The sequence below is a fragment of the Notamacropus eugenii genome, chromosome 5 (assembly GCF_028372415.1).
Source record: "Notamacropus eugenii isolate mMacEug1 chromosome 5, mMacEug1.pri_v2, whole genome shotgun sequence".
NCBI classification, from domain to species: Eukaryota; Metazoa; Chordata; class Mammalia; order Diprotodontia; family Macropodidae; genus Notamacropus; species Notamacropus eugenii.
The window spans coordinates 300,452,904-300,470,044 of NC_092876.1; the positions used below are offsets into that span (position 1 = coordinate 300,452,904).

The 17,141-nt window shown below is 39.2% G+C and overlaps 1 protein-coding gene across 5 annotated transcripts in view; it reads left to right on the top strand.

Moving 5' to 3' along the window:
• Positions 1 to 17,141, top strand: part of NCKAP5 (NCK associated protein 5) — a 1,146,457-nt gene that overhangs the window by 144,815 nt on the left and 984,501 nt on the right. For 2 of the 5 annotated variants that reach the window (XM_072613275.1, XM_072613282.1), the window contains exon 1: positions 1,389 to 1,721. The exons of the other annotated variants lie outside the window; for them this stretch is intronic. The gene's annotated coding sequence lies outside the window, so the exon portion shown is untranslated. Of the gene's footprint in view, positions 1 to 1,388; positions 1,722 to 17,141 lie in introns of those variants that run through there. 5 annotated transcript variants of the gene reach the window in all.

The following is a 17,141-nucleotide window of genomic DNA, read 5'->3' on the forward strand; positions in this document are numbered from 1 at the left end:
GTCTGAAAGGGGTATGAGACTGGAGTTATTAAAACATTTGGTCATTTTTGCCCCCTCTTCATTAAAATGAATTAAATGTTAGGTCTAAAAACAAAACAAAACAAACTTTGTGATGCCTTGCAGATAATTATAGTACTTTGGAGTTTCAGCCAGCTGGGATTAGGAACCAGTGATGGTTCATTACCTAGAAGGAAATATTCGATTAGCAGTCACATGACAAGGAGAGTAGTTGTTAAACTGATGCAGTGATTATACCCCTTCAATGGGGAAATGGGAGACTATAGGTTTGTAACGCTGTCACTCAGGACTGTGTCAGTTCTTTTAGCTTAAATTGTTTTACTTCGTCACAAGGGACAGTTCCATGGGGGTCTGTTGGTGGCTATCAGCAAGTGGTTATGGGATAAAAAAGAGAAGGAATGGATATAATATTTTAAAAAGATGTGTTGTAAAGGGCAGAGTTCTGGATTTAAAATTGGAAGATGGTTCAGATCCTCACTACTGCTTATTAGCTGTGTAACTGTACTTTAATAGGCTGTGGTTATAGCAGCCTCTCTGGTTGCTCAGGTTATGTTTCCTCACCAGTAAGGTGAGGGAGTTAGATGAACTTTTATAGAATTCCAAAAAGATTTATTATTAAGCACCTACTGTGTGCAAAGCACATTGAAGCTAGGTTCTGATCCTGGTTCTGCATACCTTGGCTAAATTGTTTAACCTCTGGGAGTCTCATTTTCCGCATTTGTAAAACAAAGAAATCAGACTAGATACCCTCTAAGATCCCTTTAGGCTTATGTTCTTGTGATCTCTAAAGTCCCTTCTTGGTCAAAATTGTACGAAAATGAATTTGATCATCAGTCAGCACACTCTGAACGTGAGAAGACATAGATGGATCATAAATTCCTATTCATCGACTTGAAGCATGTGGGGTGTATCCAAGCAAATAACAAAAAGAAATTCATACAAACATATTTTTTTTTTAAGAAATAAAATGACCAAAATATGGAGGCAAATAAGTTGTCAGGTTGTTGCTTAGTCTTTCAAACTTTTCCTTCTTAGTCGTGGGCTTATAGCTTGTAAATTGAAGGAGGCAATTATCCTTTTCTTTCTCATGAAAATGGATTTGACCTAAGAAAAGCAGCTCCCTGATAGATGGAATCAATAGAATTATTTACATATGTATAACTGGAATCCACACCAGGATGCTGGTTTTGCTGCTGCAGGAAAGATACACTTGGGTTGTTCTGTTTCTCTCTCTCTCTCTCTCTCTCTCTCTCTCTCTCTCTCTCTCTCTCTCTCTCTCTCTCTCTCTCTCTCTCTCTCTCTCTCTCTCTCTCTCTCTCTCTCCCTCTCTCTCTCCCTCTCTCTCTCCCTCTCTCCCTCTCCTCTTTCTTTTTGACAGTCAGTTAATAAAGACTCAACAATATGCAGCTGCCAGTGATGTCATTTGGGACTTTGTCCACAGAGCTTGTATTTACAAGTACGGAACAACTACAGAGGAGCAGAAGGAACTAACTCTCAGCGAACTTACTCTGCACATTCTGGAGAAGTTGGTGGGTGCTCTGGATGTTCTGGGGAACTCATTCTGCTCTGCTGTAACCACAGCCTCTTAAAGTTTCACAAATAAACAGAGGATAAACTCCGGAGAATTTCTAAGCTGGTGAGAGCCCTTGCAATTCTAATATCTCCAGGACTGTGACATGTGTTGACTGAAGAACTAGCTACAAGTAAGGATTTTTTTCTCTCTCTTCACCCTCCTCCCCAACCCCTGTTCTTACAGTTTATCTTATTTGTACAGCTTGCTTTCCTTTTAAAGTGATATGATTAGGTTAGTGAATTTCTCCAGGCTTTCCCCGGCTACCACAGCAAGTATGCAGTTGTTCTGAATAATTACAGCATTAAAGCTGAACGGGATTTAGGTGTGGAAGACTCATTGTCTCTTCTAACTGGCACAACGGAGAACACATGCTAATAGGATGGCAGAGAGCTACGTTTCCCATGCCAGCTATCAGGAAAGTGGCTTGGAGGGGAGGAGGGAAACCCGCCCCAAAATGTTGTTAGATTGACCTCTAAAGTATAACCAGAAGAAATGGGAAGTTGATCTTTTAGTTATTCTGTTGGGAAAACATAACCTTTTTGCTTGGGTCCTTGTGAGTGAGTTACTCTTTTGGAAAGAATCCCTTCCTAAGAGAGTTTTGCTATGATGAACCATCCAGTGATCTATATTGGTTGTTGCCGATGCTGTTTTTCACCCTCATGAACTCAGGGAATTTCTGGTAGGATATAAATAATGTCTTGAAATGGAAACCATTCTTGTAAGAACCGAGTTGTTGCTTCGTCCCCTCCCCCTTCTTCCCTGGGCTTCTGGGGTAATTGTAAATGTTCCTTTTCATCCTCTGGATTAGTTAGCTGTTATTGTGCCTCTGAAAAGTCACACAGTTTAAAAGTGCAAAACTCACATGGGAGAAGATCTTTCTTTCTCTTAAATATGCCTTCATTTTCTCCACATGCCCCCACGCCCCCACCCTACGTGACCCGATCTGTAGAGAGAATGGGAAGGTGCGTGTCAGCCAGCTAAGAAGTTGAATGAACCATGGTTCTTTGACAAGCGTGTTCTGTTCTAATTTGTTTGGACTGAAGTCAGTTCTGTTAAATGGAGATCCAAGGATCCCCCTTCTTTCGCGAGGCCACAGTGTTTGTTCCTTATCCCCCCAACAATCCTATGACTTGCAGATAGTAGCAAATCACTTACTAAAATGATCAAGGTCTGCCAGCCTTACTGTGTGGACTGGCAAGAAGTGGTTATGCCTGTTACCTTCAGCATAATATGGCCATGACTCATTCCCTGACACATAAGTTTGCTCCTGAAACCAGCTGCTAAGTCAAGCCAGCACAAAAGTTAAAGCATTCACGTGCTACCTTTTCTGTTACAGACTCAGAGAATGTGAGAGCTGGAAAGGAGCTCTGAGATCGTCCCTTTTCTGAATTTAGTGATTGAGCAGAGTGAGGGACCAGAGCTTATCTAGACTCTCCTTCTTTTGGCTGTCAGTTAAGTTCTTTTTGTATTTGAAGTTCAGAAAAAAAAAAGTGTGGCAGGTAAGTGTATGGGACCTGTTTGTAACTTAATATTTCTTCTTCTGTAAAAAAAAAAAAAGTCATCATTTATATTACACAGGAGTAGATTTGAAGTGGCAAGGGACCTTGGAGGTCATTTTGTACAACCCTTTCATTTTAGAGATGAAGGGATCCCCAGGGAGTTTGTGCGTCTTTTCCTAAGGCCACATGGGTAATCCGTGATAGGGCTGGGATTCAAACTCAGATTCTTAAAGTCCAGACCCAGCATCCTTTCTATTGCAGTCTGCAGCCTCTCTAATGACAAAGCTTTACTCTTGACCCTCCTACGGGGTCATTGCCTTGTAGTTTTTGTCCTTCTCTATGTTTCTACCTAAGCAGTGGGATACCTCTGTTCTTACCTTCAAATTTGATAGGGTACAAAATGAGCAAGTGAGTAGTTTTAGGTACTCAAATGACAGGCATCCTAAATGCAAAACTTTCACACTGGTGCCCTTCAGTGTAGCACTCTTTGTTATTCAACAGAATTCCAGTGGGTATAAAGTAGCTTTGTTTTGGGTCCAATCCAAGGATCTTAGTTACTGGCATATCAAAAGGAGTTTGTTTCTTGGTGGTCTCACCTATCAGGTAGTCCCATGGTGTGGCCCCAGGGGAGGGTATTTTAGAGAGGCTCTGATGTATTATCACACTCTAGTTTTGAACCACATAGTTTATATTGTTTATAAACTGAGCTTCTGTAGTAGCAAAACTCAAAGACTAATTTCTAGTCCCATGCCACCTCCCCCCTTTCCTTTCTTTACATAAAACTTTATGTAAAGGAAAGGATTCCCCCACTTTCCTTTTTCTACTGGGCTGCCTATCCGCAGAAGCTACATTTTTGTCCTGCCATCCACCCTATACCTCGTATATATTTTGTATGTGTATATGTGTGCATATGTACATATGTGCATATATATACATGTATGTGCTTATATATACATACATGTATGTATATCTTCCTCAATAAAGTGTGCTCCTAGAGGTTAGAAGCCTTCCACTGGGCATGGACAATAGTAAGCACTTAATAAGTGCCTCTTGGTTGGCAATTGATTGAACTTATATGTATCTTCCCAGTTTAATCCTAGATATATGCATAGAACTCCAAATTTTTAATGTCTGGAAAACAGGATATTTTATGCATGAGAAGAATGGCAGTGACATAGAAAGAAATCACAGTTAAATAAGGAGAACTGAATTGTAGCCCTGATCTGCCAGCCACTTGACCCTGGCAGAGTCACTTAATTTTCTTAGCCCTCAGTTTCCTCATCTGTAAAAAGTGGATAAAGTACAGGTGTTGGACTAGATGTGTCCAAGGTCTCTTTCATTCCTAATGCTCTATGATTCTCTGATATTCTCAGATTTCAGCCCTTGTATAATTTCAGTGCTGTGCTAGCAGAATCATTTGACCTTGGCTCACCTCTAAGAGTCAGGCTGAAATTTCCAGGAGTTTGCACTGAGCCAGTGATCCAGATTCTTGAATCTTTCAGTAATATCTGAAGTCCAGTCCATTTGCTCTTTACTCCTCCCCTCTCTCTTAATAGTAAAGAAGAACAAAGTTCTCACCTTTGGTAAAAAAAAGTCAGACATGAAACTTTATGTAAATTAGCTGAAGTTTATGGATAAACATGAACCAGTAGATCCACTTGCATTGCAGGCCCAGGCATTTGTAAACAGAGCTCAGAGTGGAGAAAAGACTATAATTCAGGGATTCTGGGGGGATTTAGGTGAAAACAATTGGAAACATTGGTTGGTTGTTTGGTTAACCTCCATTGTAACCTTCCAAGGGAAAGGACTAGAACTTTTCTGTTCGTAAGATATAAAGAGCAGGCTAAAGGAAAAGGGTCTGTTTAAGTTTGTTTGTGGCAAGGCATTCAACCAGTGGAATGTGAAGGAACTCACAGCCCTGTTTTTCTCTGGTTCCCTAAATCTACAAGGTTGATGCCTGTGGAATTCGGGATTCCCAAATGTGCTTTCTTTACAGATGAAATAATAAATCTCCAGGATATGTAGAACATTACCCATAGCATTTACAATGCCCCAATACATACCTGTCTAATGAAGTGTATCATATGGGCTTTGGAAGCCTCAATTACATGAGATCCTTCCGAGTTGTTACATAAATTAATCTATATTTTCAGGGCAAGAAAACAAGTCTCTCATGCTAGAAAGTAACTTTTTTTTTTTTTTTTTGGGCAATAATGATTTCTTTGAGTAAAATTTAGATGGCTTGGGTGAGCCAGTGGGCTGGGTTCAAGCGGGAAATCCCAAACCAATTTTGTTTGCATGGGCTGGAAATGATTTGGATCTTGTGAATGGCAGCTTGGATAATAAAAAAGGCAGATAAACATTAGGAGTTGAAAGCAGAGCTGTTAATCCTGAAATGCTAGCCCAGTGCACAAAAATGCTACTCTTGAGCTGGGGCTCTGATAGGCTTTCTGTGCAGTGATAGAGGATTGGTTTAACCTGATTCTGGAAATAAAGAGCCTGACACAGGCTAGCCTAAAAGATATACCTCAAATAGTGTTCTTTCAACAGGACTAACTGATTTTTAATAATTCATTTTCCAAATTATTCATTTCTGCAATTAACCATGTACTCCATTTCTTTGTCAGTCATCAGACAACATGGGCAGAAAGAGTTAATTATTAAGTGTTATGACAACAGTTGCAATTTGGATGCCTACATACAATTTTTCTCTAACTCTAATTGTAGTTAATTACCAATGTAGAGATATAGTATACTAGTAAATAGCATTCATAATTTGCTTTTTTGTGGCTCCATCAATGTTTAGGTCATTGTTAAGTAAAAATAAATGCAATTCACCTTTATATTACTGTACTGTTGATATCGTAGGATGATTTATCAGAGAAAACCAAGTAATAAGGTAACATGACTTTGTGAATAGCTAAATAAGTAGCCACTACAGAATGACATTTTTCCTTCCCCCATTTAATTTTCTTTTCACTAGCCCTTTCCTCCCTGATTTATATAATCATACATGCAAGATAGCTTACTATTTATTATGCATACTTACCATAAAGTCTCTTGAAGGCTGAGCACAATCGTCTTTATAAGATGTCATTATAGAGACGGTCAGCAGAGGGCCTTATTAAACTGAGTTATGTTTCATTTCAAATTCTAGGACCAGTGAGTTAAAATTTTACTTTTTAAGTCATTTTCTAATATTCCTGATGAGTTATAGTGAAACTTACAGAAACACCCCCCCCCCAAACTCAATCTTTTAAAATATCTTTATCCCTCTTCCAGTGGGGTAAAAAGAAAAATTCTACCTTTTCGTCTCCAGGCTCAGTCTTCTTAGAAGCAGCTACAGAACCTGGATGGGTCATTAAGAGACAGAGTCCCAGCAGGAAACTTTGGGCCTTCAATAAGTTCTATTAATTGATTTTAACTTGAACCCTGAGCTCCAAGGTTCTAGATAGTTTATTATCAGCTAAGAAATGCAAAGAAGATATCATCCTTCAACTACCACATCAGCTTAAACAAATGAAACCAAGACAAATAAATAACAGGAAAAAACCCTTACTTTGTCTCCATCTGCATCAGCTTCCATTTGACAGCCATTCAGTCAATAAACATTAATTAAGCATCTACTGTATGCTAGATCCTGTGCTAAGGATTCAAGGAAAGGAAAAAGACAATCCCTGCTTTCAAGGATCTTGCACTGTAATGGTGTAGCAACACAAAAACAGATATGAACAAATAAAATCTATATCTAACTGTATCTCCAGTCATCCTGATCTATATCTTGCCACTGGACCCAGATAGCTGTTGGAGAAGAGAGTGGAGCTGGTGACTTGCACACCCCTGCCTCACTTCCATCCAATTCGCTTGCAAGTCATGAATCACCTTCCTGATGGAAGCAGTCCTCTTTGAGAATGAAGGACAAACAATAATAATAATTAAATACACACACACACCTATAGGTTGAGTTGGGAATAATCAACAAAGAGAAAGCTTTAGCATTAAGAGGAATTTTACAAAAAAGCTTTCTGTAGAAAGTGAGATTTTAACTGAGATTTGAAGGAAGTCAGGGAATCTAGGAAGCAGAGCATTCCAAGGATGGTGGACAGTCTGAAAATTCCTGTAGTCCAGAGATGGAGTATCTCATTCAGGGAACTGCAAGACAGTCAGGTTCATTACCTCGAAGGGCATATGGAAGGTGTAAGATGTCAGAAGCCTAGCAAGGCAGGAAAGGGCAGGTTATGAAAGAAAAAATTTCTGTGAGCCTCACTCTAAATTGAAATTTGTTTTCCCTTACTTTGGTGCTATAAGAGATTTACCATGAATTCTTCTTCTTTGGGGTATGCACTTAACAATGAATAGTTATCATAGAATCTGAGAGCTAGACAGATCTTAGAGATCATCTAGTCCAGTTCACCCATCTTACAAACTTGAGGGTCAGGGAAGTAAAGGGACTTACTCAAGGTTGTACAGATAGTTACTGACAGCTGGGACCAGAACTGAACTCTCATTCATTGCTTTCTCTATTGTACCACTTTACCATTGTTATATGAAACACTACTATTGGAAAACTAACATTGTACCAGTTCTCATGGAATTCTATCAAAAGGGTAATTGCCTTGTTTTTAGCAAGCTACCCATGTTATCTTATGATTTGGAGAGAACCTGTTTATTTTCAGGGCTCCATAAGTGCCCATGTTTGTGAAGACTGCTGAATAGGAGCTCAATCAATACTTGTTGAATGAGTTGTAGTAATGAAGTGAATGAAAGAAACAAAAGAGGAGAAAGGACAAAAGAAAAGAAAGAAGGAAATATGAAGTGCATTTTATTTGGTGGCAAAATAGTCTTTTTTAAAAAATAGTTAAGACAAGTGCATAGGAAACAAAGTAGTAGTTGACCATCTAGATAAGGGGCTCTTAACCTCAAGTCTATCAATTTATCTTAAAAAATAGTAATGACTATTTAAATATAAATGATTTCACTTATAATTCTATGCATTTTTATTTTATTCATTTAAACTTTGTTCTGATGAGTCCATAGACTCCCTGAGAGTGTCAAAGGGATCCAGACCTTAACAAAAAGGTTAAGAACCCATGATTGTTCCCAGATGGACCAGAGAAATACCAATCCTTTGAATCATAGAATAACCTTTACTGGAGAAGTTGGACTCTGTATCACCAAGAACATCATGAGGATTCACTTGGGGGCACTAAAGAAGCTGTCCAAGTTTTGGAGATACCCCATCTGTTACTATTGAGAGGTGCCAATACCCAAGGGGATAGCTTTAGAGAACTGAGGGTAGATAATGCTAGAAATGTGGTTTCCAGTTGTTAGGAGAGAGAGATTGTTAATCTCTTTGTGAATTAGCTCTTGAATGTGTCAAAGAACTACAGTGATTCACTACCACTTTGGCATGAACCAATCTCTTTTAGCATGAACTAACCATTTGGGAAGCTGCCCTGCCCTCCTGGGCAGTGAGTGCTTTCTGTTATATCATCCCCATATGTGGAGGTTTTTCATTGTGCAGCAAATTACATCTGTTTATAGGATGCCCTTAACTTTGTCCTCTCTGCATATCTTTTTGGCATTCTGCAGTTTGCAGTGGATGGTCTCTGTCAATAGCAATAGAATCAGAGATTGAGGTGGGGTAGCATGAGATCAATGGCAGTGCTGAATTTCAGCCTACTTCTCTTTTCTGCCTTCCTCTCTTGCCTTTCACTCTCTATGACTTTGTTGCCCTTTTGTTTCATGTTTCAATCTCCCTCACTCATTTTTCTAGCTATGTAATCTTGGGCAAGTCACTTAAATTCTCTGGGCCTCAGTTTCTTCATCTACAAAATGAGAGGATTGAATTTGACAACATCCGAATTCTCTTCCAACTCTAAATCTGTGATACTATTATATCTTTACTGGGATCTCAACCTGCCCCTTTCCTCCACCTTTGCTTCCTTTTTCCTCTGTCAGTCTTCTCCCATCTATTTTTTTGCTTTTCTTTCAGAAGGGATTATGGTAACTGTGGTTGGAGTGGGTCTCTGATCTGAGAGGAAGAGGAGAGTCATGTAGTCCCCCTCCAACTGAATGACTAGACATTTGCTGAATTTAATGCCACACTCAGTTTCCTCACCTATAAAATGAGGGAATTAGTATCAATGACTCCTCAGGTCCCTTCCTGCTCGAAATCTGTCATTTGTATTTTCTTGCCCTCAAGCAGCCACATGAGCTGTCATTCAGGGCTTACCTCAAGGGCCTCCTCCTTGATGTAACCTTACCTGAACATTTGTCGATGTTCTTCCCCTCCTGAATTTTTCTGGTATTGTATTTGTGGGAGTTTTGTGACTTTCCAGTAGAATGTAAACTACTTCAGGGCTTTGTATTTTTGTATCCCCCGTGCCTTGCAGAAAGCCTTTCACATAATGGTTGCTTGGGTCAGAGTCAGGGGATGCCCTGCCTTACTTACGCATCATTCCTGGCACCTTCAGGAGTCCTCTGCCAACCTATTGTGCTGGAGATATTCTCAATTAAGCACAGCAGTGATGTTAGGGGCTTCTTGATGCTGCTGATCCTCATAACAGATGTTAAAGGATCACTCTTGAAAGGGTGTTTCTCTGGAGCATCTAATTATAACCTACACAAAAGATTAACAGATGTTATAATTGTCTTTATTCTTTGATTAAATAGTTTCTGCATGAGTTGCTGCCTTAGATTTTTCTTTGCCATTTGTAAGGGTTTTATGAAGGCTTGACATGTGTCTTCAATTTTCTGGAGAGAGTTTCTTAACAGGGCTGGTAAGTTCTTTGACAGATTTGCAATTTCTTCCTCTCACTGGCTCTCTTTTTTAAAAAACATGCTAAATATTAGCAGGTTTTTTATGGACCGAGTAGTGACAAAGGCAGGCTGCCTGTGAAATTAACAGGGTGCAGATGAATGAACAGTTCAATAGTTCTCTGTCATTTGCCTATACAGGTGACTGCTCCTTATGGACAGTGTCTGGGGACCTGCAAATGCCAGAGGAGGCATTCAAGAGGGCTTGTGCAATGGAGCAGGTTTTCAGATGCCAAGCTTGAGAATGATTGTGCAAACACAAAACAGAACAAGACAAAACAGCCTTGAAGGAATAAGTTGTCTCTGGGTTTCTCCAGTTAGTGTTTGTTCTAGAAAGATAAGAAATCAACTAGAGACCTTCTTAGCACACAAAGAATTTTTTTCATTCCACTAACTTGGCTGACTCCCTGTTCAACTGAGAGTAAGTCACTTAGCCTTTGCTAGGGTATTTCCTTATCTGTGCAGTGAAGAGATTGTTCTAGAAGATATCTAAGGGGCAGCTAGGTGACCAGCAGATAGAGCACTGGGCCTGGAGGAAGGAAGATCTGACTTCAAATTCGGCCTCAGATATTTACTAAGTGACCCGGGGTAAGTCATTTCACCCCGTCTCAGTTTCCTCAACTATAAAATGGGGATAATAATAGCACCTACCTCCGAGGATTGTGGTGAGGATCAGATTAGCTTCAGGGCAATGAGGGATTTATGTAAACATGGGTTAGAAGTGTCAGGAGCCTTAGAGATCCTTTTGTCCCCTTCCCCCTGTACTTTCTTACTGTGCCACAGAAGCTCAGAGAGGTAACTTGAATTATACAATATCACTTAATTAATGTCCTTAGAGTGTTCATTTCAAATTAATAGGTGCCTTTTCCTAGGCAAAGGATGGACAAAAAAATTTAGAACAAATGGCATGACTGTGAAGACAGGTGTAGAGGGGACATCATGAACATCCCAACATATAGCCTGAAGACCTTGGGTGTATAAAGGTGAATGAATGAATAATGAGTGAATGAATGAATGAATGAAAAAGAATTTACTAAATATTTGCTATGTGCCAAGCCTTAGGTTAAGTTCTTAGAATACAAAAAAGAAAATCGAGATAGCCCCTGCTCTCAGGAAGCTCACACTCTAGAGTGAGGAAGTGACACATATAAGTGAGGTGGAATTGGTCACCGCAAGTGGATAGAACACTGAAAGGGGAGGCAAGAGAGTACTAACAAATCCTTTGTATGACCTAAAGATGTTTTGCCTAGGGAAGGGAAGATTTATGAGAAACCTAATAGTTTTCTTCCGCTTTGAACATTGAAGATAAATTATATACTTATTCTGCTTGGCCCTAGAGGGCAAAACTGGAAGCAATGGACAGTAGTTATAGCAAATTTCAGCTAGAAAAAAAATCCTTAAAATTTTAAGCAGTGCGTTTGCCCCCTCACAGGAAATCATTAATCATGTTGTAGGAGGGATTTCTTTTTCAAGTATGGCTTATAAAGGCCATGGTCTCCTACTGCATCCTGGACCATCTCCAGTCATCCTGATCTATATCTTGCCACTGGACCCAAACGGCTCCATAGGAGGCAGTGAGGCTGGAGACTTTGTACAGCCCTGCCTCACTTAAATCCAATTCACTTGCAAGTCATGGCGTCAGCTTCTAAGGTCATGGTCTTCTTCAAGAGCAAAGGACAAATGATAACAATGTAGATTCAATAAGGTGATCTCTTTCAACTCTGGGAGGTCTGTGACAATGAGAATATCATTATTCAGAGGGAGTGATGTGAGCAAGAAGGATAACTAGATCCATTTTCGTGCCAACTTTCACCCCAGAAACTATTCTGCTTACCAGGAAAGGGAAAGAAATCCTGAAGGGGTTTCAGATTTGCATCAGTTCGTTACGGAGGAAGTGCAACGAAAACTTTCAAAAAGTATGAGCTCCTTTTTCTTCCCATTCTCAAATACTTATTCACTCCACAAATATTTACTGACTGCCAACCATGTGAATAGTACTGTGCTAGGTATTACAAGAGAACTCTAAGATACAGCCCTTGCTGTCTGAGGGCAGTACAACGGAATAGGGCAGAGCAGGCATATACATGGAAACTATCAACAGTATAATAAACTGAAGTCAGTGTCACAAGAAAATGTTGAGAGAAAGGTAACCAGGATGATGAGGGGATTAGAAACAAGGTCATATTTTTGGTTCCAGATCCCTGCTAATGAAACATGCTTCTTTTCCTCTTGGTAGTGTTGGTGAAACACCAATGTGGAACCAGACATATGTTTTCAGGAATGGTCAGTGAGTCTGTTTTGTTTAACTATGTACTTTGTTATGAGTGAGGGTTTTATTGATGGGGTGGATATTATTGGGAAGTGAGAATGATGTTTGTTTTTTAAAAGCATCAATGAAACATTAAAAAAACCCCCAGAAATGAAGCCATATGAGGAATGGTTACATTTAACTTGAAGACTTTGGTGGGAATAGGCAGGCTAGTTGTTTTACAGCTATTTTACAAATAGTTGATAGTTGATGGAATAAAAGAGTTGATAGAATAAAAGGTGGAAGAGTGAGTAGACCTATTTCATAGGTGTGACAACGAGAAAATGATAGGTGGAAGTCACAGGGAGGAAGATTTTGGCTGAATAAAAAGAACATTTCAAAATGTTAAGATGTGTCAAATACATGATGGGCTATCTCCCCAAGTATTGAGATCTCTGTGACTAGAAGTTTTCTGCCCAATACAACATCATAAAAATTCGGAGTTGCTGTATAGTGAATATCTACTCTGGGTGAGAGAGGTGGGATCACATGATCAGCAGTCTTAACAGCTACAGAATTCTAGTTTTCTGTGATAGATATTATGGTATATCAAGTAGGGAGAGATTTTAATGGATTAGAATATTCAGATGATTAGTTGAGAAAATGGGGAGCTAAAGAACAGAGTATTAGAGATGAGAGGCTATTAATTATGTGGGTTCATCAGTAAATATTTTAATTCAGAAAAAAGATACAGATCTATAAAGACTCAAGTTTTCAGGGAATTGTAATGGAGAAGTTGGGTCTTGATCTGATCCTTGAGGTGCAGTTGAAATTTGGATAGGTGGAGAGGACTAGTTTGGCTGGAGATGAAGGTCCTTAGAAAAGGTGTTGCAAAGGTAAGTCTGTGGCACATTTCACAATACTTTAAGGCCCAGGTCAAATGCCAGTTCTTTCATGAATCTTTCAATTACTAATTTAGCATTCACTATTCTCACTTGTATTTGAAATAATGAATCATTGGGTGAATGAAAAATCATTCAATAAGTACTTACTCTGTGTCAAACACTGTGCTAAACCCTGGGATTACATATGGGGGAGAGAAGCAAGACCACCTTTGCTGTCAAGGAGATAATGCTGTAATTTGTGGAGACAATAGACATGAGAGAGTTCAGCTGCAGGATAGGAAAAAAGGCTTAGAAATCCTTAAGTTGTAGGGGAGGGAGCAGATGGTAGTGCCACAGTTCTGGAGGGTTTAAATTCATAGCTGATGGCATGGTCCAGAAGGCCTTAAGACATTGTGGCAGAATAGATAGGAAAGCCTGGTGTTTCACCTTCTATCTCCTTCTTATCTTAGATCATTCAAAAGTCTTTTTCAACGTACTGAATTAAAAGTATGATATTCCTACCATTATTCTAAAGCAGCAATGTTGTGGGATTACTTGAAATATTTTAGTGCTGGTGAAAATGTGGTAAGCAGAGTATTAAATGGAATAGCATGCTTATCAAAATATTTTGAGCTAGAATGAAATGTGGTCCATTTAGTTACCATACTGATTTTTCTGGTGAAGAAAATTTCCCAGATGCCCAGAGTGGTACAAGTTGGACCAGGGCCCTACCACTTTGTATTCCCTTCCATGACAGGCTAGTTTGGAGAAAAGAAAACTGTAACCAAGAGAGTGACTTGCTCAAGAAGAAGTGGATGGTAAATGGCTGGAAGGAGGATCCATGTTTCATGATACATGGCCTATGGGTCCCCCACTGCTTTCTTTTCAACATTTTCCAATGTTTCAAAGACATCACATGGAAAGTGATCTGCCTCTGACTCTTTATCTTGTGTTTTCTTTTATGCCAATCTCTTTTCTATTTCATTTTTGTCTAGCAGTTACACTGCCCTCACAGTTAGTTCCTCATTTTGCTTTATTTGACTATTGTCATGGATGCTTTGAACCCAAACCAAAGGTTCTTGGCATAGTGAGTTCAGGCTTTTCCTTGGGGTTTATGTTTTTTTCCCCAGAATCCCTTAGGCTTAGATTTATAAACTTTCATCCTTCATCATTAGACTTCCCAATTAAACTAATTGATGTTGGAAAACACTATATCAAACCAAAAAAATTCCAGGGAATTTTAAATAGTGATATTAATCTTCCATCCTCTTAAAAGTGAAAGTGGCCCATGCTTGATTGAGAGGTTTTCATGCTATATTCTTCAATTTAGTGTGGTTATTTCTAAGCTGCTATAAATCTCTTTAAGATAAGTGCTTCTTACCTTTTCATCGTTCCCTCTTTCCTCCTAACAAGCTATATAAAAATGTTTTCCTCTGTCTTGCAAGGCCAGCACATCATTTCTTAGGCAAAACTGTCATAAAACCCAATGAATATACAGATAATTAACCTAGAATCTTAGGGTTTCAGGAGATTTTAAAGGGCATCCATAGCAATTCAGTAACTTACCTTATTCAGAGTGGTTTAATGTCTCTTGACTAATTAGCAGAAAATACACAATACAGACTTTTGAGATTGTGGTGAGAGGTCCACCTTCTGGATCTTCCATCTCTTCTACTTTGAAATATATCCATCCTTTAAGGCCCATTCCAAGTTCCATTTTCTCTTTGTAACTTTCCTTGACAAACTTTAGTCTACAGTGCCAGTAAAGGAAGGAGGTAACTGCCTATAGCTCTCCTCTGAAGCCATGTTGGGTTATTATAATTTCACAGCATTCAATTTCAGTTATTTTGTTGTTGACCTTTCCATTTACATTGTTTTGAACAGTGTGTATTTTGTTTTCATGGTTCTGGTTCTGCTTACTTCATTTTGTATCAATTTATAGAAGTTCTCCCTTCTCTGTATTCACTATATTCACCGTTTCTCAAGAGCAGCAATATTCCATCACATTTATGTGGTACAGCTTGTTTAGTCATTCCCCAAATGATCAGTGTTTACCTTGTTTTCAGATGTTTGCTACTGAGGAAAATGCTGATATAAATATTTGTTGTTATATATGAGGCCTTTATTATTTTTTAAGCATTTTTCTCCTTGTGTATGCCTAACAGTAGGATCTCTGGGTCACAGAGTATAGATGTTGTGGCCCCCCCCTTTTTAAAAAATTAATTAATTAATTTCACTTTTAACATTCATTTTCGCAGAATTTTGGGGCTCCAAATTTTCTCCCCCCTTGTCCCTTCCCCCCACCCCAAAACACCGAGCATTCCAATTGCCCCCATCACCACTCCGCTCTCTCTTCCATCATTCCTCTCTGCCCTTGTCTCCATCCTCAACTCTGTCCTGTTGGGCCAAATAACTTTCTATACCCCTTTACCTGTATTTCTTATTTCCTAGCGGCAAGAATAGTACTTGACAGTTATTCCTAAAACTTTGAGTTCCAACTTCTTTTCCTCCCTCCTTCCCCTCCCCCTCCCTTTGGAAGGCAAGCAATTCAATATAGGCCAAATCTGTGTAGTTTTGCAAATGACTTCCATAATAGTCGTGTTGTATAAGACTAACTATATTTCCCTCCATCCTATCCTGCTTCCAATTACTTCTATTCTCTCTTTTGATCCTGTCCCTCCCTGTGAGTGTCGACCTCAAATTGTACCCTCCTCCCCATGCCCTCCCTTCCATCGTCCCCCCACCCTGTTTATCCCCTTGTCCCCCACCTTCCTGTATTGTAAGATAGGTTTTCATACCAAAATGAGTGTGCATTTTATTCCTTCCTTTAGTGGAATGTGATGAGAGTAAACTTCATGTTTTTCTCTCACCTCCCCTCTTCTTCCCCAAACTAAAAAAATCTTTTGCTTGCCTCTTTTGTGAGAGATAATTTGCCCCATTCCATTTCTCCCTTTCTCCTCCCATATTTCTCTCTCACTGCTTGATTTCATTTTTTTTTAAGATATGATCCCATCCTATTCAATTCACTCTGTGCACTCTGTCTCTATGAGTATGTGCGTGTGCATGTGTGTGTGTGTAATCCCACCAAGTACCCAGACACTGAATAGTTTCAAGAGTTACTAATATTGTCTTTCCATGTAGGGATGTAAACAGTTCAACTTTTATAAGTCCCTTATGACTTCTCTTTGCTGTTTACCTTTTCATGCTTCTCTTCATTCTTGTGTTTCAAAGTCAAATTTTCTTTTTAGCTCCGGTCTTTTCATCAAGAATGCTTGAAAGTCCTCTATTTCATTGAAAGACCAATTTTTCCCCTGAAGTATTATACTCAGTTTTGCTGGGTAGGTGATTCTTGGTTTTAGTCCTAGTTCCTTTGACTTCTGGAATATCCTATTCCATGCCCTTCGATCCCTTAATGTAGAAGCTGCTAGATCTTGTGTTATCCTGATTGTATTTCCACAGTACTTGAATTGTTTCTTTCTAGCTGCTTGCAATATTTTCTCCTTGACCTGGGAATTCTGGAATTTGGCCACAATATTCCTAGGAGTTTCTCTTTTTGGATCTTTTTCAGGTGATGATCGGTGGATTCTTTCAATATTTATTTTGCCCTCTGGTTCTAGAATATCAGGGTAGTTTTCCTTGATAATTTCATGAAAGATGATGTCTAGGCTCTTTTTTTGATCATGGCTTTCAGGTAGGCCCATAATTTTTAAATTGTCTCTCCTGGATCTATTTTCCAGGTCAGTTGTTTTTCCAATGAAATATTTCACATTATCTTCCATTTTTCCATTCTCCTGGCTTTGTTCTGTGATTTCTTGCTTTCTCATAAAATCCTTAGCCTCCATCTGTTCCATTGTAATTTTGAAAGAACTATTTTCTTCAGTGAGCTTTTGAATCTCCTTTTCCATTTGGCTAATTCTGCTTTTGAAAGCATTCTTCTCCTCCTTGGCTTCTTGAACCTCCTTTGCCAATTGAGTTAGCCTATTTTTCAGGGTGTTATTTTCTTCCGCATTTTTTTGGGTCTCCTTTAGCAGGGTGCTGATTTGTTGTTCATACTTTGCTTGCAAGTCTTTTATTACTCTTCCCAGTTTTTCCTGCACCTC